This window comes from Macaca nemestrina, chromosome 3 (genome assembly GCF_043159975.1).
Source record: "Macaca nemestrina isolate mMacNem1 chromosome 3, mMacNem.hap1, whole genome shotgun sequence".
Lineage (NCBI taxonomy): Eukaryota > Metazoa > Chordata > Mammalia > Primates > Cercopithecidae > Macaca > Macaca nemestrina.
In genome coordinates this window covers 76,066,390-76,091,079 of record NC_092127.1, presented here as the reverse complement: position 1 = coordinate 76,091,079, position 24,690 = coordinate 76,066,390, and the positions used below count along the sequence as shown (strand labels likewise).

The 24,690-nt window shown below is 35.4% G+C and overlaps 1 protein-coding gene across 40 annotated transcripts in view; it reads left to right on the top strand.

The window, feature by feature from the left end:
- The window catches only part of LOC105486421 (ankyrin 2), a 698,368-nt gene that overhangs the window by 404,379 nt on the left and 269,299 nt on the right, over positions 1-24,690 (top strand). The window lies entirely within an intron of this gene.

The following is a 24,690-nucleotide window of genomic DNA, read 5'->3' as shown; positions in this document are numbered from 1 at the left end:
TTGGGAATAGAAAGGTTTTCACTAATGCAGAAATTCCTAACTCAAAAGACTTTCCCAAAGAGTGAGATTCCTCAGTTAAATCTCTTTCTAAGAATCTTTCTAACTTTGAATATAGATTTCATAAAAATCTCAAATTATTGATAAGCTGTAATTTCATGAAATAAAGTATTACTCTCAACTCCTTACTTTTCTAAAATCTAATTTTTTTTGCATCTCAAAATATTATTACAGTTTGCTAAATTGAGTTTTAAAATGGAAAACCTACAGAGTGGTATGAAACAGATATCCTCCTGATGACTTCTTTTTTTAAGGGATGGGTGGGTGAGATGTTAGAACTTTACTTAGGAAGAGGTTCTTGAAAATTAACCCTGAACTATCTGTTCTTAAATGGCCCAAGTAACTGACATTATAAAGCTTAAAAGCTTTGAGTTTGGTCATTTTTTGGAGTTGTTTTTATATATACATATTTATTTAAATTGCATTCTCTACCATGAAATCTGGGGATTAGAAAATACTTAGACCAAGCCACAGGCATACTCGTTTATCTCGCATTATGTTTTAAAAATTGACTTAGTTGCCAATATTTTAATCAGAAGATTTTATATAAAAGTCTTAAATTCTAGCTTCATGATAAAAGTCAGAACTAATAATATTGGGCCAGCATTCCCACTCTAATATAATGTTTTGAAGCTAAATAGAAGTTACTCTCATTAGACGGGGCACATACAACCTGGTTACCATTATTTCCACTTTCCATACTTTTATAATCTGCCTGGTTGTCCTAGGTATTTGAGTTTGAGACAATGACAGAATTGTGGCTGAAAGATTCAAACATGCCTCTGACGTTTGATAAACAAAGACAATTTGAGGGCTACTTCTGGGCATATCACTGGTACATCAGTGACAAAGAATTGAGACCCTCAGATGGATGGGTGCAAAGAGAAATGATGAACTTAAGAATTCCATCTGCCACCTGATCAAGCTCTGAATATCTGTGGTACAGATTCTGCCCATCTTTGAACCATATCATAAAACCTGATTTTGGCAGTAATACTTCAGCACAGATTGCACCTGCTGCTTTAAAAATACTGCTTATCAGTCATTTTTAGCATCATATTGATATCAAGGCCAACACAGCCTAAAATTTTGACTTTCCTCAATGCTCCTGAAAGCTACAAAGAAAGAAGGACAATAATTATAATCCCAAATTACCCTGAATTCTGAACTCAGGAATTTAGACAAACTAACTAAATAGTAGACCTTTCTTTTGATCAAATTTTGGATTGGCACACTCTTTAAGAGATGTGATATTTGATCTGTATTTTTGTTAAAAATCTTGTGAATTCTGCGGTGTTTATCATTATTAAATTTTTTCCAGAGTAGTTTTCATTGTCCTACCAATTAGAAATTTTAATGTTGATTAAAAGGCAAAACTGTCCAAATGTCTGCAGTTCTACTTTCTAAAACAGAGAAATGAAATGGATCAACACTACAGAAAATTATCAAAATTAGCTTTTAATAACAGTAGCTAACATTATGCAGTGCTTATTATGTGCCATTCCTTTGAGATAGATAGCTCCACTTTTAGATGAGAAAATTGAGGCATGGAAAGGGGATTACATTTGTCTGAATTTGCAGAGCATGAGGATTTGTTTCTAGGAATTTGTTTAAAGATTATACAATGCTTTGTGATGGTTATAGTCTTGTTTTATAGATTAAGTGCTTTTAATCTCTTGGCTCCACCTCTCTGAGTTTGCGCGCTGTCAGACACACGTCACAGCCACCACTGAATTTCACAAAGATCTTCTTTTCGGACATTGTAAGAATGTGCAGGAGTCCAACGTTTTTTGGGCGTTGGGACATTCTGCATGAAACTTAAGGATTTATAGTCATATGTGTTGTAATAACAGACAAAACCAAAATCATTAATATGAAGATTGGTAGAAACTGTGAATTTTCCTTATAAAACAAAATCATATATTTCCACTTTCAATGTCATTTTTTTCTCTTCTGAGATTGTTTGAATACAGCCAGTGTGTGTTCTTAAATTTATTTTTTAAATGTGGTAATGCACAAAGATGAAAATTAAGGTGAGACTATTTGGATTTTTTTTAGAACGGCATCTGGCTACAGAATTGCAATCTGTACACTACACAATGTAACAAACATACATTACAGCACTTAATATAGTTCAGGCTTGCCTTTGCTTCTGACTTCAAGGACTGAACCATATAAACACAAGGCCGATGAACTAGTGAGAAGTCAATTGGTGTATAGGCAGAAATAATGATAGAAGTCCTTGTTAATTAAAGTGTCCATGGACCAGCAGCATGGGCATCACCCAGGAGCTTGTAAAAAGCAGACTCTCAGACCTCAGCTTCGACCTATGGAAGCAGAATTTGTATTTACATCAACAGATTACTCCTATGCACACTAATGTGTGAGAAGCATTGGGTTAGAGAGATTGGATTCTGCCAGTCTCTGGCAATTAGCCATTCCTTTTTGAATAAGTCATTCACTATGCTTTCTGTATTTTAGTTTCCTCCATTTCTTGCTACTTACTACATGTTGATTTCGAGCAACTTAATTCTGTAATCTTCATTTAGTTGCCTATAAAATAGGGATATTAAAAATACCTACCTCAGATTATTATAAAGATTAAATGAGGTAATGAGTATAAAGTATATAGAATATTGTCCATGTATAATATGTGATTAATATGTGCTTGTGATGGTTCTTTTAGTTATTTCTCTGGTGTGCTATATAATCTTATTGATTGCATGACAAGTGGAATTAGAAATTTCTTTCAAAATCTCCTACACAGATATATAAATATGCTTTTAAAAATTGAAAAATTAGAAGGAGATAAATTTTCCAAGGGTTAAAGAGCCTAGTGGAAAAAACACTGGAATGGGAATTAGATAGACTAAACTCTAGTCCCAATTATTTTGACCTTGAGTCTGACATTTAACTTTTTGATTTCATGGATATTATATAAGAACATAAAATGCCTTAACATGCTTATAGTGCAGTTTTATAGATTTATAGAACTGGCAGTAACCAATTATTATACATACGTTATCTTAATCTATGAGAATTTGTGACAGGGTGTTCAGGTGACTGCTGTTCTGTGACATTATATTGAGTACTTGTAGAAGTTTCAGCAAATCCTTCAGATTATTAAATTACTGTTTAAGCCACAAACACATGTCCTGATTTCCTATATCTAATCCCAAATCTATTATTTGTATAAGAAGTAATTTGTTTTTTGTGTATTTATTTTTATTTTATTTATTTATTTTTTTGAGATGGAGCCTTGCTCTATCACCCAGGCTGGAGTGCAGTGGTGTAATCTCGGCTCACTGCAAACCCTGCCTCCCAGGTGATTCTCCTGCCTCAGCCTCCAGGCATCCACCAACCTGCTAATTTTTTGGTATTTTTAGTAGAGATAGAGTTTCACCATGTTGCTCAGGCTGATCTCGAACTCCTGACCTCAAGTGATTGGCCCACCATGGCCTTCCAAAGTGTTGGAATTACAGGTGTGAGCCACCACGCCCGGCTAATTTGCTTTTTGAAACTCTGTTTATTATGTAATAATGCCAACACATTTATTAAAGCTTCAAATAAAAGTCGGCTGTCCTCTCCTCTTTATATCACATGTTTGTCTAGGTGATATATTAGCTCACTGCCCGGATCATTGCAGGCACACAGCAAACCTTCACCAAATAAGACCGTAACTTTGCCCTTGTTTTCTGCTCTCCATTAAATAATTCACCAGAATTTGTTGCTTCCCTTTTATGTTAGTAGAGTTTGTACCACAATATCAGCTCTATGATAACCAAGAACTTTGAGTTTGGAGCTCATCGTAACTCTTCTTTGCTTGAAAATCTGTCCCAAATTCGTAATTAACTTGGCCAGTGTTTATATTGGACTAGATTGTGAACCTTGTATAAATGAATAAACCTTCTTGGACCTTCCTTAATCTGTTGCTTTTGTTTCTCTTTTTCAATTATTAATGATAAATCTTCTCAGTGAACATGCAGCCAACACATTGAGTAAATATTTCAACTGAGTTGATGTGAATGCAGATTAAATTAGGCAATTTTTCTGCTTATTTTAATATGTCTGTAAATCATATCCCATTGAAGTGCTTTGTGATTTTTTTTAAAAAAAGAGAAAGTGATTTCTTAAAAACTGGGGAGTGCTGTTATGCTTAAGCATCAGATTCATAAATAAATAAAGACATTTCTTATCAACCTATCTCTGAGACAAAGACGTTAGCCATTAGAAAAGAGACATTCTCAAAGGAGCCATGTTCTTATATACAAATTTTGATACTTATCTGAAGGGGATATTTGATTATGGATTCAAAACAATTACATCCAGCACTAAGAGAACCAGAAGGAATTTATGTGATGGAAAAGAGGGTGCAGCACGTGTGTGTGTGTGCGTGTGCGTGTGCTCGTGCATGTATAAACACTGAAACTGCAGTGGATTACAGTTATCTTCTTCTTAGCAGCTTTTAAAAGATGTAATTGACATAGATATTTAGTGTACATATTTAGTGTAGTGTACAATTTGATAAATTCTGACTTATGTATGAAGCCATCACTGCAATCAAGATAAAAACACATTTAGTTACTAAACATATTTAGTTTTCGGAATGTCAGAACCGTATTTCATCACCAGCAAAAATTTTACTTTATGTTGCATTTTAAAAATTAAGTTAGATTTGTGTATATTCATTTGTGTTTAGTCACAAAGCATTGTTTTGGTAACTAGTTCATGGTTTTTGTCTTGTTTTTTAAAAAAATTTAGGGTGTGGCTAGAATGCATGCTGTAGCATGACTGGCCTCCAGTGGTGTCTTTGAAGAATAGCATCACTGGGAAAGTCAAAGCAACAGGTGAAATTTAAAAGATAAGCGTAATTTACACATCAGCTAAGATCCTGTGGCACACTCTAATTGGCAGGGGCTTGTGAAATAGAACATTAGGTCTTCAAAAATGGAAGGTAAGAACCACCCTCTTCCAATATTGGGATTCCTCAGTGGCAAGAAGGGCTCTGATGCTGAGTGATACTTGAATGCAGTTATTACTCAGGAATTTTTCACGGAGGAAACATTAAGGTTTATATTGATTTTCTTTCTCTAGGAGAAGAGACTTTTTTTAGGCTGTATTTTTTTTCTACTCTGTTGATGCTTCAAAATATATCTTTATTATATTACCTTTTTTCCTTTCGTGCCTTTTTCTTCTTACAGCTTTTAATTTTGGTTTTATACTCCAAGAACTCTAAAACTGTACCTATATGAGTAAAACTTAATGCACATAAAATGCATTTTTGATTTGGAACCATTTTAATGATGAATTTAGGTGCCTGAGAGTTTGCCTGTGATTTGTATCAGCACAAAGATAGGAAGTGTTTAGATCTTGAACTGCTATGTTCTGGCATGTCCTATCTCTTTATTCTTTCTTTCTATTATTCTATTGTTATCCCCAGTAGAGGAAATGTAGAATCACAAATTGGATTATGAGGACTCGGGAGAATCTAGGTTAGAATAAGTGAAACAGATTTATACCTTTCTGTTTATAAGTATAATAATAATTCTTTTATAAAAATGGAATTCTTTATCATATGAAAAGGAGAACTAGTTTCTCGTGTAAATACATTACTACTCTACATCTGGATGTCCATGCATGCTCATGTTATGTCTTACAGTTTTTGTCAATGTGTGTTTGTAGTAGTTAACTGCAGGCTCTCATCTGTGCTAATGAGTCTGGTGAACCACTTCATTGGCTGCCATGTGGAATTTGAGCACCTCTTTCCTTTTACTCCATGTCTCTCTGCTGTATCACCAGGCTCCACTGGGGTACAAAGGTGCATATGGTCTGATTAGAACTTTTCTTCCCTATGGTGCTCTGATGAGGGGCTGCCAAAGTAGTGTAGCTGTGCTCCAGCGTCTTACGAAGTTCATCCTGATTATTCCTATAGGGTTCAAATATGAGGAGCACTCAGAAGCTGACCAGGAGTTCAGTGCCTGTGACAACAGCCAGTCTTTGGTATTTTATGAAGGACACCTTGTCACTGCATGGGTCTCCTTATGAATTGCTCCTTCTTCCGTTTGAATGAGCTGTTTAAAAAAGTCTCCCAGTCTCCTCATCAATCAGGATTAATTGATTTGTTAAATAACTGAATAATCACTGGAACCAATGAAGCCCCAAAATCACAGTGACTTAAATAAGATAGTAGTTCATTTCTCTCCCACATAAAATAAATCCAGACATCGCTAACCTGGGGCTGGTAAGGTATTCCATGGGCTCAGGAATCCAGTGGCCTTCTATCTTGCTTCTCTGCCATCCTTATCCTGAGGCTTCCACCTCACAGCCTGAGCTGATGGCTCAAGCTCTAACCATTATGTCCAGCATAATCACAAAAAATGGGTAGGAGTATTTATGCTTTATCTTTAAGGGCACTTCCAAAGCAGCAAATAACCCTTTTAAAAAAAATTCTATTGATCATCACATAGTTACATGACCATATTTTGCTTTGGATGAGACTAGGAAATGTAGGCTTCAGGAGCACATATGCAGCCATGTGTCCAACTATTACTATTATTATTATTGTTGTTATCATTATTATTTTATCAAAGCAAGAAGGGAGACCATCTATTGAAGAATAAGCCTTCAATGCTGTATGTAGAAACATAGAAAAGAAACAGTAAGTCAATTTTGCCACAATACTCATGCAAATAGGTCTCTGGAAGACTCATGCTACCAGTCCACCCAATTTTTCTATGTCTGGGCTTAAATTCAAGCTAAGACCTGACTAAACCTACCCCATTACATGTTGCTTCATTGTAAAGTACCATATGCCTTGGGCAAAAGCAATATTAGTTGCTTCCAAAGCCATCAAGGGCTATTTTATTTGGACCTTTCTATGGCAAATATTATCACTCCTTCAGCTCCAGATTTGGGCTAGGATGTCTGTCATTTACAGAGTTGTCCAGTGTCACTTTTCCTTTTTTATATCATTGAATTTTCTTAAAGTGAGTCACTCATATTCTCTCTTTTGTATGCTGGAATAGTCTATGCGATGTGACCTTTGCACCAGTTGTGCCAGATAGTGTGCTTTGATGACAGGTATTCACTCCCCTAAATTATTCCCACAAAAAGGTGTAGCTGATTTTTTTTTTTTTCCTGATAGATCTCTGTGCTGGGGTTAAGTTAATAGAATGCATGCAAATTGGTTATGATTGTCTTCAGGTCACTTAGCAACATAATTCCTTTTTTCTGAGTGAGTCCTAGTTTATACTCTGTATGGCAGATTTGACTGCTTTGAGCTATTGTGTAAGAGTGGTAGACTCTAGTATGCAAATTGCACCCAATTTATACAGCTTGCAAGTGTGTTTTCTTATCAAAGATTACTCTATTTCCTAAACCAAAGGGAAAATAAATTAGGATGGACTAGTGTTAGATAAAAAGCTACTGCTTTTGGTACATGTTCATTTCAGGAAGCACTGTATAAATGAAAACTTTCCAATTTTTGCCCAGGACTGACTCTGTTTGAAGGACTATTAATTTTAGATACAATCAAGAGAAATTATAGGCCCAGACTTAGGGAAATCAGAATACTGCAAATATTTAAGCTCTGTTAATTATTTTAGCTCTTACAAAGCTAACTTTGAAATTTGAGTTAGCCATTAGCTCAAAGTAAAAACCTAAAATAGCTATAGATATTTTCCTGTTGTGTATATGTGCGTGTGTGTGTATATATACACACACACACGCACACATACACACATATATATATGTCTATATATACACACACAAATCATACATGTGCATGTGTATATATATGATGAATAAAATCTAACATATCTTTGTGGTTTATAAGTGCTATTTACATAATGTTGGACAAGGCATGTTTCAGAGTTTCCACTTTCTTTTTATATTTGCCTACTGAGTGAAATTTATAGCATTGAATGAATTTTTTGGAAAAGAAGAAAGATTAAAAATCCATCATTCTAAGCTTTTATCTTAGAAAACTAGAGAAGAAAAAGAACTATGTAAACCTAAAGCAAACAGAAGAAAAGAAGTAAGAATTACAGCAGATATCAATGAAATTGAAAACAAAACAATAGAGTAAAATAAATGAAACCAAAAGCTGATTCTTTGAAAAGATATATAAAGTTGATAAAATTTTAGCCAAACTAACAAAGAAAAGAAGAAAGAAAACACAAATTACTAATATCAGAAATCAAAAAGGGATAGATCATCACTGTTCATTCCATGGATATTAAAAGAGCAATAAATAAATATTATGCACAACAACTAGATGAAATGGACTAATACCTTGAAACGTACAATCTACCAAAACCTATACAAAAAGAAATAGGTAATCTGTAAGCCTGTATCTATGACAGAAATCAAATCAATAATTAATAACCTTCTAATAAAAAAAGCACTAGGCTCAAATGGTTTCACTGATTAATTCTACCAAACATTTAAGGAAGATATGATAACAATTCCCTACAATGTCTTCCAAAAAATGGAGAGAGAAGACTTCCTAATTAATTCTATGAGGCTGGTATATCCCTAATTCTAAAACCTGATAAAGACATGTCAAGAAAGCAAAACTACAGACCAATATCTGTCATGAAAATAGATACAAAAATACTGAACAGAAAGATTTACATACCATTATCAAGTGAGATTTATTCTGTGTATACAAGGCTGGTTTACCATTCCAAGTCAATTAAGGTAATTCACATCAATAGGCTAAAGAAAAAAAAAATCATATGATCATATAAATGAAGGTAGAAAAAGCATTAGACAGAATCCAACACCCATTCCTCAAAAAATAAAAAAATCACAGAAAACTAGGAATTGAGGAGAACTTCCTTAACCTGATAAATAACATCTACAAAAGGCTTATAGCAAATATTACACTTAATGGTGACAAACTAGCTGCTTTTCCCTTAAGACTGGGAACTAGTAAAAATGTTTTCTCTTACTACTCATATTCTACATCATACTGGAAGCTTAGCTAATAGAATAACGCAAGATAGGAAATAACAGATATATTGGGAAAAAAGAAACAAAACTCTCTTTGTTCACAGATGGCATAATTGTCTATGTAGAAAATCCCAAATGGTCAACAATAACAATAACAAAGACCTCTTGGAACTAATATTGATGATAGTAGGATCACAGGATACAAGGTTAATAAACAAAAGTCAACTGATTTCCTTTATACCATCAATGGCAATTGGAATTGGAATTTAAAAACACAATGCCATTTTCATTAGCACCAAAAAAATGAAACATTTACATGTAATTCTAATAAAACATGTACAAGATCTATATGAGGAGAACTACAAAACTATAATGAAGGAAACCAAAGGAGATCTAAATAAATATTCCATGTTCATAGATAAGAAGACTCAATATTATTAAGATTTCACTTCTTCTCAACTTGATCTATAGACTCAATACAATCCCAATCAAAACCCCAGTAAGTTGTCTTGTGGATACTGACAAACTGATTCTAAAGTTTATATGGAAAGGCAAAAGACTCAGAATAATAAACACAATATGGAAGAAAAATAACAGAGGGCTGACACTACCCAACTTAAGACAATATAAAGCTATAATAATCAACACAGTGTGGTACTGGTGAAAGAATAAACACATAGATCAATGGAAAATAATAGAGAGCCCAGAATAGATACACACAAATACAGTGAACTGATTTTTGACAATGATACAAGGCAATTCAATGGAGAAATGAGAGTGTTTTCAACAAATGGTGCCGGAATAATTGCATACCCACATGCAACAAAAAGTTAATCTAGTGGCAGATATTCTACTTTTTGCAAAAAGTGATGCAAAATGGATCAAGAGTTAAATGTAAAATGTAAAACTATAAAACCTCTAGAAGATAACATAGCAGAAAATCTAGGTGACCTTGAGTTTGATGATGAGTTTTTAGATACAGCACCAAAAGGATAATTCAGAAAAACAAAAATTGATAAGTTGGGCTTCTTTAAAATTTAAAACTTCTGTTTTACAAAAGACACAGTTAAAAGAATAGAAAGACAAACCACAGGCTAGGAGAAAAAAAAATCTTTGCAAAACACATATCTGATAAAGAAACTGTAGCCAAAATATACAAAGAACTCTTCAAACTCAACAATAAGAAAACAAGCAATTCAATTTAAACATATGTAAGTGATCTGAACAGACACCTTATCAAAGAAGATATACAGATGGCAAAAGATGCATAGGAAGAGATGCTGGACATTATATCTCATTAGGAAATCACAAATTAAAACAAGATGTTGTTTTACACTACAAACCTATTAGAATTACTAAATCCAAAACACTGACAATACTGAATGCTGGCGAAGAGGTGGAATAACAGAGACTCTCATTCACTGCTGTTAAGAATGCAAAATGGTGCAGTCACTTGGGAAATCAATTTGGTAGTGTCTTAGCAAGGCTAAACACAGTCTTACCATACAATCTAGTGATCATACTTCTAGGTGTTTACTCAAATGAGATGAAAACTTAGGTGCACACAGAAATCTGCGCTTGAATGTTTACAGCAGCTTTATTCATAAGTGTGAAAAATCAGATGCAACAAAGATATCCCTAAATAGATGAATGGATAAACTGTGGTATTACAGTTTACAATGAAATATTATTCAGTGACAAATGAACTATCAAGTCACAAAAAAATATGGAGCAGCTGTGAGGGCATATTGCTAGGTGAAGAAACAAACCTGAAAAGGCTACATACCATTTGATTCCAACTATTTAACATTTTAGAAAAGGCAACACTTTAGAGAGAGTAAAAACATCAGTGTTTGTCAGAACTTTTGTGGGGAGAAGGGGAAGTGATGAAAATGAAGCACAGAGAATTTTTAGGGTGGTAAAACTATTCTGTATGATCCTGTAATGATGTAAGATCCTGGAATACGTGACACTATATATTTGTCCAAACTCGTAGAACTGTACAACATAAAGAGTAGACTCTGATGCGAACTATAGACCTTAATTAATTAAAAAATAGAATAAAATCAACAACAAAAAAATTTTTTCCTAATTACAGAGATTACTATTGATAACATGTTGATGTATATCTTTCCAAATGTATATATGTAAATGTATCATAATTAGTTTTTTACACAAATGAATGAATTTGATATAGTGCCAAAAATCAGGCATTAACTAAATACAGAGTAACTTTTTGCAGAGATAGTATTTCTTCTAGCTGTGAGAAGGAAATATCCTTAATTTCTCTAGGAAATTCAATGTGGATCCCAAGGGATGTGTCAAATTCTAGGCATTAGTGGTGTTAACTGGACTCTAGAAATATATAACTTTAGCATTTTTAATTATTAATATCCTTCCAATGTTCTTGGCAACAACAAATTTTTCATTCTTTCATACATTCATGCATTCATTCATCTATGCAAGAAAAAGTTACAGAGCTCATATAACATGTCAGTTAATGTTTTTTGGCACCAGGAACTTGTTCCTATGAAGAGAAAAAAAATTCAACAAATAAGAACCCAGTTACCTATATCACTAGAAGTTGTGGTAGATGCTATGAAAGAGAACACAGGTTTGTGTAAGAGAGTTTTACAAGGAGACCTAGTTAGGCTTGAGTTGGGAATGCATTAAAGGAGGCATCTATGACCAAGTTATACTGAAGGTGAGATTTGAAGGATGAGTCAGATGCAAGAATGAGGACAACATTCCAGGCAGAGGGAAGTACACATGCAAGCCCTGAAGTGGGAAAGACCCTGATGCACATAGGGACTGAAAGAAGGCCAGTGTCGCTGGCGTATGGTGAGGAGAGAGAAACAAAGAGGGTCCAGCTCATGAAGGCTTTGGAGTTGTTACTAAGTTTAGTGGAAATTTATTGGAATTATTTGGGCATTGGCTAAGTGAAAACAATTCTGTAATTTGACACTGCTGCACTGAGAGGACTGGCAGAGGAATGGAGTAGAAGTAGGGGAGCTGATAGGATGTTATGGTTATAGTCCGATGAGCAGCAGTGGTGGCTGGTGGCTGTGGGGATGAAAAAAAGTATACATGGAAGAAATATTTTGGTGGAAAAATTTATAAGACTCGGGGATAGATTGAATGTGGACAACTCCCAGGTGTTTGGCTGGGTACTATTCACTGAGATGGGGAAGCCTGGAGAAAAAAACGTTTCGGGGGAAAAAAATAAAAAAAAATAGGATGTGAGACATCAAAGTGGATATGTCAAATGGGCAGCTCAGAGGAGAGGCTAGAGCCAGAGATAGGAACTTTGGATTGAGCACAAATATGAGATTTACAACATGGGAGCAGATGCTGCTGGTAGGGCACGTGAATAGGCTAAGAAGAGAGGAAGCCCCAGGACAGTTCTGAATTTGAGTTCCGATAGTAAAGGGGGACACCTCAAAGAAAACTGAAGCAAAGCAGAAAGTCCATGAAAAGAACAGGAGAAGGTTGAGTACCAGAACTAAGAAAAGAAAATTCCAAAAGAGGAAAGAATGTCCAACTGTGAAGTGCTGTTAAAAAGTCAGATAATATAGGGACCGTCAAATCTCTATGAGATTTGGCAGCATGGAGATCACTAGTAATTTAGTAATATATTTCCTAGTATCTTAATCACATACCTAGATGGAACTGAATTTCTAGATATCCTCCTCTTTATTGTTCTCACCTTTTGTTCCAGGACTAACTTCATTTTCGGTTCCTCTTTACCGAGTTACTTTCCTATCCATCTATTCTCCCCACTTTGGGCCAATAGAAAAGTATGACACAGTGAGGAGGGGAGGTGGGGAAAAGAAAACAGGACAAAAATTAACACAACATGGTATTTAATTTTGTGCATTCTTCACAGAATTGCTTTTCCTCCTTGTATTTGCCTAAGTATTTCATTTACTTAGAAAAACAGGTATATTTTAATTTAAAATATTATCTGTTTCATCAAGCTCACATAAATGTAATTCTGTGTTGTCTACTCCTGATGTGATTAAATTATAAATAGAGATTTATTTGCAACTTAATTTGCTATAATCCTTAGCATAAAATGAAGATGTCCTTAATGTGGAATGCAAATACTATGATATGGCTTATGTCATGATGACTTGAAACTTTTCATCCTCTTTCACTATTTTTTTAAAAAACATTCATATAAGAAAAGCCTTGGCATTAAATGCTGAGAAATAGTTGCTTAGGTGGCCAGAAATTGACTGGGTTTGATGGCCTTCATGATATAAAAACATCAACTGTTTTAAAAATAGTATTGTCTAAGACTGAAGATTTCTTTAAAGTGAAAAACATATTTTGAAATAAAGGAAAAGAATGTCAGTGATATTTTAATGGCAATTTTTGAAAGTAGTCAAAAGACACTCCAGTATATATCGTCATGGATTTATGACTAATGACTAAAATAATTTAGAATTCTGCTTAGCACTAATCAAAATCCAGTTAAAAGACTGCTTTGGTACTTTTGAAGCACATAAGATCTCTGGAAATGCATTACTGAATATTATTTGTACCTTTAATGCTTCATCAACATTTAGGAGTACAAGCTTTTATTGTCAGTGTTTTAAAAGTCAGCTATATAAAGTTGATAGAGTATACGTATTAAATATATCCATTAGTCATTTTCAGGAAGTGGAATATGTACACACATCTGAATATTTGCTTAAATATAAAACAAGAGTAAGATGTTTAAGCTTCGATGTAGAATAAAATACTGATATTTGGGTTTTAGGTTAAAAAATATTAGTTGTGATTTTTGTTCCCTTTTTTCCCCCATGCCTTTGATTCCTTCCTTCTGAAGACAGACAAAATCCTGACTTAGGCAGTATTTTTTAAAATACCAAGGGCCTCGGAAACCTAGGGTTTGATAAGTAATAGGAACCGGTCGAATGCTGAGTCTCCATTGACCACATTATCATTCTCCAGCTTGTTGTTCTTTTCAGTGGTGAGGTAAGAATATAACTCCTACTTAATGTTCCTGTTCCTTAGGTGAAATGCTAACATCTTTTGTTCAAAAGTTAGATGCTGGGGTTGCTGCTGTTGTTGTTTTCTTCTTTTCTTTCTCTACTTTTTTTTTTTTTTTTGAGACGGAGTATCGCTCTGTCGCCCAGCTGGAGCGCAGTGGCACGATCTCGGCTCACTACAAGCTCCGCCTCCCGGGTTCACGCCATTCTCCTGCTTCAGCCTCCCGAGTAGCTGGGACTACAGGCGCCCGCCACCTCGCCCGGCTAGTTTTTGGTATTTTTTAGTAGAGACTGGGTTTCACCGTGTTTTTGATGGAGACATGGTAGGAAGTCTGCTCTGGAAATGAGGTGAAAAAGCAAAGTAATTAGTTTTTGTTTATACAAAATAAAACCTTTTAAAAAAACTTGTTATCATAAAAAGAGCTCTACAAATATAGATGGTTGTTTTGAAGAAGAGAAGAGAATTGTGGAACACATGTATAATTGGGAGGGGTGGGCACAGTAGCTTATGCCTGTAATCCCAGCACTTTCGGAGGCTGAGGCAGGCAGATCACCTGAGGTCAGGAGTTTGAGACCAGCCTGGCCAACATGATGGAAGTCTGTCTCTACTTAAAATACAAAATATTAGCTGGGTGTGGTAACACACGTCTGTGGTCCCAGGTACTTTGGAGTCTGAGGCACGAGAATCGCTTGAACCCAGGAGGTGGAGGTTGCAATTAGCTGAGATTGTGCCACTGCACTCCAGCCCTGGTGACAGAGCAAGATTCCATCTCAAAGAAAAGCAACAACGACAACAAAAACAAGCATAATTGGGAAAAAACTGAAAGAGAACACAGGATCATAAAAATATAGCAAACAAAGTGAGTGGGATTTAAAATTAGTGGAATAAGAAATGACGGGTAACAATGAAGAACATAATTTAGGTAATATAGTATCTTGGGACTCCTCCTGGAAGTATCTAGTTATGGACAGTGAGCAGCAGAAACAGGATGTAACTCAATTCAGCATGCCTGATGGTTGTGGTAACCCTAGAAAATGACTCCAGGAAATAGGTGATAATCCAATCAGATTGAGAAGCTAATGTGCATGACAGGGGTGCCCTAGCAGACAGGCGAAGCTGAATAGAAATTCAGGAGGAGAGGAATTTTGGCTATTTAGTAAAATTATGAGCAGTTGGTCACAGGCAAATTTTATGAGTAGGTAGCCCTTCTGAAGTCTTAGGCATATAATTAACCTAGGTTGGAATTAAAATTTGACATCAAAGCTTAAACTTTTTTATCTGAACTGAGATGCAAAAGTAAATTGGTCCTGCTTTTGGAGAATTGTAAAAGAATTCCTTAATCTCTTAGCAAAATTTGGAAGTCAGTATCAGGTGGTGAGGATAGGAAAGTTGAAGAGACTGTGGACCAGGCAAGACCTTATCAGTTGATTTAGGAAGCAGCAGTGACAGAGGCCAGACGTGTAACAAGAGAAAAGAGAAGGTGGAAAGTAAGAGACAGTTTTAATTGCTACAATAGAAAGATGGGATTTTGAAAAGATTAGCTATACGGAATAAAATTAACCAAAAATTGATCCAGGATTATAAGAAACTATTTCGAGACTCATTAATTTTACTATTGCTGTCAAACACACATTAAATCGTTTTCCATTTGGGTCAGCTATAAGCATGAAGGTTCATTTGTGAAACGATTTCTGTGGAGTATTGTTCCATGATCTGACATGCTTCACAAACTGTGTGTGTATATCCAACTTAAAAATTGAATAGTCTATTGTAATTCTACCATCATGTTTGAAATTTTCTTACCTTAAACAAAAAACCTGATCATATTATATTACTCAAATATGGGTAAGACTAGATTTAACTTAATGTATACTAGTGTACAGTGTGAGACTGCATAAACAAACTTTAAAAAAAATTGGTTATACATATTTTGGTTTAACCTACAATGAAGTTAAGAGAAATCCTTAACCCCATTAGAGATTTGGGAGAGAGACGTGGCAACTGCTAACTTATAAATATTTTGCTGAAGCTTAAATTTTACTAGCTTTCTTTCAATTCCTATTTTTACTCAAAAAATTATATAGTATTTAAATTTATAATTTGTATTCAGTTATTCTAGCTTACTGTTATGTGGTATGGCTTGACAGAAAGAACATTCTCTTTTACTCTTCTGCAAAACAGAAAAATATCCACTAAACACAAAAATATACAAGTGTTAAAGTAGCCGTCTAAACCTTATGAAGACTTTTAATTCCTCAGATAGTACTTCAGAGCAACTGGATTTAATATCTTTCATCCAGCAGAGGGCTACCAACCTCCATTAGTTTCTGTGAACACACATGGCAAAAAATTCACATGGGTTATTTCAGTGGTTTTCAGGTTGTTTTAAGCAGCAGATCCTTTTCTTAAGATAGAGTTTTACAGTATGGAAGTGAGATACACTCTCGCTTTAATTGGAGAAGGGTCTCCAAGCTGCCTCTCCAGAAGGCCCAGAGAGGTGTGGAGGATAATTGAAACTCTCCACTCTGATTTACCCAAAAATACGCTTCTACATTTAAAGTCATCTCTTTTTGGGTTCAGTCATAATCCTTAATGCTGACACTGCATGGAAAATATATAAGCAGAATGATGCCCAAGTTACAGAAGTTCCTCTTCCTGGATTTTGTCTTCAATTATAACTGTAGTTCCTACCGTGTGGTTGTATGTGTTGTTAGTTTGTTTTTGTTTTGTTTTGTTTGGGAAAGGTGACATTTCATCTCCAATCTAATGAGTGAGAAAGATGCTTATTCTAACAAATTTTCTTCACAATATTTCATAGGTGTGCCAAGCTGACAGATTGGTTGACTGTGTACTCTTATATTTTATTCCTGTAACTGGGCCAGTTTCTGCCCTTAACTAAAACTGGATCAATTATAGGAGTGAAATAAAAGTCCATCTCCTGCCTATTTATTACTCTGCTTTGGTAATAAATCTATTTTTAAAAGAACCTATTACAGAGACTTCCATTTGGAATTTGATGTCAAATGGTGATTGTTCTTTGTTGTGTTTTTCCATTCGAAACAAAGCTTTTGTGAGGCGTCCCTTTATTCTGATTAAAGCCTGGTCTAAATCTTTAACAATGAAGTCCATTAACTAAAATGACTATGAATAGCTATACTTCTATCAGGGATATTAAATACTTTCTCAAGCACACATGCTCACTGATTTTAAGACTCATTCCAAAGTGTTCCAAGTTGTGTGTTAGATTTTTTTGTTTTTTTTCTTGAGAAGAAGTTTTGCTCTGTCGCCCAGGTTGGAGTGCAGTAGTGTGATATCGGCTCACTGCAACCTCAGTCTCCCAGGTTTAAATGATTCTCCTGCCTCAGCCCCCCAAGTAGCTGGGATTACAGGCACATGCCACCACGCCCAGCTAATTTTTGTATTTTTAGTAGAGACCGAGTTTTACCATGTTGGCCACGCTGGTCTTGAACTCCTGACCTCAGGTGATCCACCCACTTTGGCCTCCCAAAGTGCTGGGATTACTGGCATGAGCCACTGCACCCAGCCAGTGTTGGTTTTATCATTACCAAATAGTCATAAAAAGTGTGAGCTTATTAACGATGCTGACCATTCAAAGTGATCAGCAATCTCTTTGCACACACACTATCTTTGGGGGTGATTCTATCTTATTTCCAGTCCATCCATCGTGTTTTGGTCTTGTAAGTCTACTTTATTCTCTTACACTTTTATATTCATGTTTTGTTTTGTTTCAGAACAATAATCATAGCAGTTACCATTTATTGATCTCTTACCAGATGTTTTACATGTGCTATTTCCCTTGGTTCTGTTGGGTAGATATTGTCTTCATTCATGTGAAATGAGATTGAAGCCCCTAATGGTGAAGTAATGCACCCAACATAGAACCCAAATTAGGATTCAAAAACCCAAATTTGAGGCCCTTTACCACGCAAAGAAGCTTTATTTCATGGCAGTAGCAAAACCATTATTTGATTAGTTAATAAAAAAGATGGTTAAAGTGGAGAAAAAACTGACATATGCATAGTTTAAACATTTTATTTCAACTTGAAACATGTAAGTTGGACATTCTTTTACCAATGATCTGATGTCAAGAACTTTTATTTAATTATATTTTATTTAACAAGTTTCCAGAATTTGGGGTTTAGCTTTGTCTTTTAAAAAATAAACAATACCTATTTGTAGGCGTTGTCTCACCTATATTCTCTGGTTTATTATCTGTTAAATGCAGTCAGTAATTAAAGACACTTGCAAAACAATTTGATTGTAGAACTTCTAAATATTTTTGAAGCTTCCTCCCCAATCTTTTTGATTTATTTCAGTCACACCCATAATTCAATAGCAATATTGTAGAAATTCCTCTTTATCAAGTTCTTACAAAGCATTCATCTTAATTTTTGTAAAGCAACAATTTTTGGAACTCATTTTTATTAGATAATATATGATTTATTTAAATTATGTAATTGCAATAGCAAGTACAATAGGATCAAAAGGTTTGGGATAAACATACTTGACTCTTGCTGAGCATATAACTTTACTAGTGGAAGAAGAATGTACACATATTATAGAATGGCTAGTAAGCTACAAGCTTTTAGTGTATGGTGGGCATCAGTCAGCATTTATAGAGAAAAATGGAAACATTTTCTTAAGTAAAGGTTTGCTGAGACAGCTTCTACTCTGTTTTTCAAGACATTAGGGGAGAGAGAGAATTTACTCCTTTCTGTGAAGACATGGAACTGAAGCTATGTGTATCACAGGACTTGAAACAGAAAAAGAAAAAACACTCTACAGATGTTTTTATTTTACAAAGTTAGTTGGGTTAAACATTGCCCAAAGTTTCTACCTGAACCATCAAGTTTGGTTTTCATAAAAAGCTTTTAATTTGTGAGAAAAATGGTATTTGAGTTCTTTCAATTACATCTTATTTATCAGATTTTGGTGATGCTTTTGAATTCTCAAATGTTTCAAATTGCAATTCTCTGTTAAGATTTATTACATCATTATCAAAACTTTGTATTAAGCAAAGAGTATAACTTTCTGAAGTCCTGTAGTACATATTGTTTCTGCCATTCATTTGATGCTTATGTTTCTCATTTGCTAACATTTATAATCATCTGTTCTTATGCAAAGTAGTATGTTTTGGTGGAGAGGTAGTGGAAAAAAACAAAAAACACCCATGAAATAAATCTGTACTCAAAGAATTCAGTTTGCTTAACTTCCCAACTAAGTGATACTACTTTAGGGAACCATATCTGCTTCCCTTACTCCATCTCTTTCGTTTCACAGTGCCTTGTTCACAGCTCAGTTATTTGAAGTCTTTCTAGACCTGTTTCTCTTTTTTGTTGTTTCTGCTGTACACCTGGTTGTCTTTGACATTTACTTCTGCCAGGCTTTGTGGTCACAAGTGACTTGTGGAGCATTTTAAACCAAGTTCGAAGCTTGAGTTTTGTTGTAAGTCTCAGCGATAAAACCCAGGTTATAAATCTGCTGAAGGGCTGGTTATTTATTATTCTGCTCTTACCCTTAGAGTATTGCTTTTTGAGATCTCAGATGACTGTGAAGAGGGCTCCCTATTAGACTGTGCACCTTGTGTAGACATTGACCTTTGATATCTGTCCTCTTGCCTAGGAAGTTTTCAAAATAAAAGCTCAAGTTTGCAGGGAAATGCACTCAGGAAACACAAGCAATTTCCCTGCTTGCTTATCTTTCTGTGGTTCCATTTTCCTTCAGTTTTGCCTGGCAGTTCCTTATTATCATCCCAGCTATTTGTTGCTTTTAAGAAGTTATTTATATTTTATCCAGTATTTCTAGTTTGTTTCAGCAGTAGTGTTTGTCTGAATGCCTGGCTCCTATGAGCTGGAAACACATGCTGTTCATACAGGTGCTTAGTGTTTTGATTGTTGATCTGATTTAGAAGTGATACAAAGACCATGTCACACAAAAAAGCTCAAACATGCTTTACCACTGAAAATGTGGTTTCTAAAGAAGATTTTATTTAATTTTATACTTTGGTTTCCATATTTATGGAATATGAGTTTGCATGAGTGGGTATAAAATGAAAAGTGCTGGTTATGCTGTATTAGTCTATTCTCATGCTGCTAATAAATATATACCAGAGACTGGGTAATTTATAAAGGAAAGGGAGATTTAATGGACTCACAGTTCCACATAGCTAGGGAGGCTTCACAATCATGGTGGAAGGTGAAGGAGGAGCAAAGGCACGTCTTACCTGGCGGCAGGCAAGAGAGTGTGTGCAGGGGAACTGCCCTTTATAAAACCATGAGATCTTGTGAGACTTATTCACTGTCATGAGAACAGCGTGGGAGAAACCTGCCCCCAAGATTCGATTACCTCCCACTGGGTCCCTTCCATGACACATGGGGATATGGGAGCTACAATTCAAGATGAGATTTGGGTGGGGACACAGTCAAACCATATCACATGCCTAAAGCAAGAAACAAGGAATGCCTAGCAACAGATTTTATTTGCAGGTTAATTAAACAACAGGTGCAAGCATATCTTATGTCTGTTGGTAAAGAAATGAAAATGGATCATAGAAGCTCTTTCAGAGGGGGAAAAAAAGAGTTAAATATTACAGCATCCAGAAGCAGTAATAATCCAGATGTTTACAACTTCATAAAAATTGCCAAGTACCCATGGATACAATAGTGATTTTCTCCAGGTGAAAAATGACCAGATGGTAGCACTTCAATTTTCTGGTGCCAACAATGCAGCTGCAGGTGGATTGTTTTTTGAGTGGTTGTGTTATTGAAACATGTTTTTACAAGTATTTTATATTTATTGTAGTGTCTGCTGCACAGGACTTTACTGGCCATAGAACTGGTTGTTGGAATTGCTGAAAGTGTTTAGGTTTGTGTTTTAACAATAAGGGCTTTGGGTTGGGAAACTGGAGACCTGACACATCATTGATTGAATGTTTCATCTACATTTGATTTGGATATGCTCTAAGATTACGTTTTGCCATTTTTCTATTATTAATTTTGAAAAATAAGAAAATATTTTTGCTAATTATTTACTGGCCAACCATACTGAATTAGAAGGCTATAATTCATGATCTATAAAAAGTATAGAATACTATCCTGGCTAACATGGTGAAACCCCGTCTCTACTAAAAATACAAAAAACTAGCCGGGCGTGGTGGCGGGCGCCTGTAGTCTCAGCTACTTGGGAGGCTGAGGCGGGAGAATGGCGTGAACCCGGGAGGCGGAGCCTGCAGTGAACCAAGATCACGCCACTGCACTCCAGCCTGGGAGACACAGTGAGACTCCGTCTCAAAAAAAAAAAAAAAAAAAAAAAAGTATAGAATAATAGCCAAGTCATTTAAAATTACATTTACAGGCTTTTAAGCATTACTAATTTATATGTAAATACAAAATTATTTTGTGAAAATTTAAGATACATATGACTTAGAGTCACATAAAGAATAGCAATTAAAAATAGCTTTGTCCCAATCAAGAAAAATCAATCTTTTTCTTTTGCAAATAGTCAAATTAAAATGTTCTATCAAACAGTTTATCCAAATGGTGCATCTAAGTGACATTGTGTAAATGTAAAACTTTCAGGTATTGATCAAAGTTACCAATAAATTTGTTTCCCTTGAGATGCTAAAGCTGTTAACATATAATTTCTAAGTAAAAATATAATTCCTAAAGAAAACAACAAATTTCTTCATGGATAAAGGCACGACACAAATAAGCACACAAAAACATCCTCAGTGACATTGAGGGTTAACAGGCTTGAGATTGAATTTTCACATTTTAACTACAATTCAGTGCTTTTCATTTGAACAAAGTAAAAGGGCTAAGAAATATACCCAGAGCTTTTATAAAAAGCTGTTACAAACCAAAAGGGGAAGTTATATGTGTTTTAAAACACAACAATAAGTAGAGTTAGATATTAACTGTAATGTTTCAGTCCTTTAATAGACTATGAGGATTTCTTATCCAATATCAGTATATTTTTTGGGAAAAAACCTTGTGAGCAATAGAATAAAACATCATTTATGAGAAGAAAGCAGCCCTGAGAAGACATTTGAAGATATTAGTTTGAAACTTGGGCTAAGCGTTTGAAGATTTTGAAGTAGCTTTCTAGCCAGATCTGAATATTAGTAATTGCAGTCACTGTAGATTATACAAAGTGACTGAGATGTTCCAGGAAGGCTGAAAATAATCACTTCCGTGGCTGGATTTTCATCTCCTTGAGGACAAGGGTTTGGTCATTTTTGTTACCAGATCCCCAGTGCTTCATAACTGGCTCATAGTAGGCCTTTAGTAACTATATATGATAAGAAGATACTAATAAGATGAGGACAATGAGAAAGTTTTTATTTTAAACAAAGGATACTTTAAAAGGCAAATTTTAAGTTTAATCCCTAGGCTTTCAGTTTAAGATACTATTATAGTAAATTAAAAGAATGATTTTAACATTGTGGGGCTTTTCTGACTCTGGAATAAATTTCTTTATTTTCTGTTAAAGAGAGCACAGAAAATAAATTTGATTAGGAAGTTCTAGGGAGGGGATATTTTCATCAGGAGAGTTTTCACAATTAGCAAATCCAGCCTATTTACACAGGCAGACTCCACAAGCTACACTGTTGCACACTCATCTTTGTCCATTTGGGAATGAGTGAATGAGGGGGCAGTGGGGTTGGGAGGCCGCAGGGGAGACAGGATGTGTATGGAAATGTCTTTTGCTTCTGAACTGTGGCTTTTTCAATGTTCCCTTCTCTGTACCTTTCCCTTCCCTCTGCCCACTGCAGTGTGGCTGCTGTCTGTAATCCCCAGACTTCCTCTGACATAATAAAGGGAGGTCTGTGGTAACAGAATGGTCACTATTTATGACCTACACTTTGTGCGGCTCTATCTTCTTTATGTCAAGGGGTGTCCAGAGGGTAGCTTTTCATTCCTTGTCTGTTGGCCACTGTTAACTAGCCAGAAATTTTCTGTGAAACCTCAGAAGCATTATGAGCTTGAGAGGCATACACTTGGGGGTCTTGAGACTACTTCTACATCTCCTTCTCAGCCTATGAAAACCGCCTGTTTTGATTTAGAGCTGGTGTCCTTGCTTCCTTTCCTCAGGCAGGAGTAGAAGGAAGACACCTTTTTTGCATTCTCCTTTTAGCCAAATCATCTCCTTGTAGAAACATTCTTATCACAAGAAAGTAGGATCTATTATATTATAAGCAAGCTCTGCTTTGGTAATTGTGCATTATCAAATTGGCTTTTGCGTTTGGCTTCAGGTAAAACAAATTCAGAGTGCTATGCCATTGGACTCACTTATTCAGTTTTATTTTCCTTACCGTGATCACTCATTAGTTCCAAAAAAACAGAGGAAGCCTCAACTATGGATTAACACCACGAACTTGATTAGAATAATGAACTCTTGGCACATAGTTCAAACATAGTTCAAGCAAGCACATTTTTTTTTTCCCTGATTAGGTGATGTTTTAGCTGTCTTTGTAGTGCATCTGCTTCTCTTTCCACTCAGCACCCACACCACATTTGTGGTAGAGTGACAATATATGCTGTTCAATTGCATAGCTACTTCTCCTGGGCAGGGCTAGGGAAAGTGAAGGGGGAGATTAAGTTGCATGTGGCTAGCTCAGTTATTATTGAACGCTGCCTGACTGATGCCTGATGTCTGCAGAGGATTTTCTTTGGAATTTGATCAATGGAGTGCTGGACAGTGAGGACAACAAATGGCCATTTTATCTCCTGTCTTTAAAATAAAATATGCCCTCTCTGAAGGGCAGTCTATGCTGGCTCTCAAGTTTAAATGTGAACGGACAGTGTGCTCCTTACCTTTGAAGGCAACACAAGCTTATCCCATTGATGGTCGTGATGCTTTGTGGAAGGAATCAGCTTTTGTTACAAGCTCAAAACTCAGCCAGAATTATATCTCTGCTGGAGATTTGATAGGAAGAGCCTTTTAATGTGGTGCATGCATCATTTCAATGGCTGTGAGCTCCTGGGATTGGAACCTGGTGCCTTGTCTGTGCAGAGGTCAGCTGGTGAGTGTGCGCTACTCTCTTTCCTCAGAGAATTAATACCCATTATTTTCCATTCAAATAGAAATCATAGGTAAGTTTGAGCAACACAAGTATACAAGAAGGAAAGATTTTAAAAACATCAATTTCTCAACAGCTCACTACTGAATAAGTTAGTTATAAAGAGGCATAGTTATCACTGTGTAGGAATGTCTAATTTGCCTAGCTTTCTTAAAAGGATTATGCGCTACTATCTCCTATGGGAGCAATCTGTTCCTTAATTAAGGAAAAGAGAAATAAAAATCACATGTAAGAATAGACTTGTGATCAGTTTATTTTATTTACGAATATTTATATTAATTGTCTCAGATTTCCTGTTTTGTTATTTGAACAGTAAAAGCCCTCAATGAGGGCTTTTTGAGTGGGTTCGTTTTCCGAGGTAGGTTGATTTAAGAGCACTGAACCTTGGCCCTCCTGTCCTTGTGAGCCATCCCAAGGAAAGATACCTGGAAAAAATCATTTGGCTTCTAGTGTCCTCTTCTATAAAAACATGGTGACTTTGCTTCTGTGTCACACTTAAAGGTATTATGAGAAAATATAAGCAAAGTAGTGTAATTATGATTCTTAAAGATGTGACAATCACAGTGCTTTGTGCAATG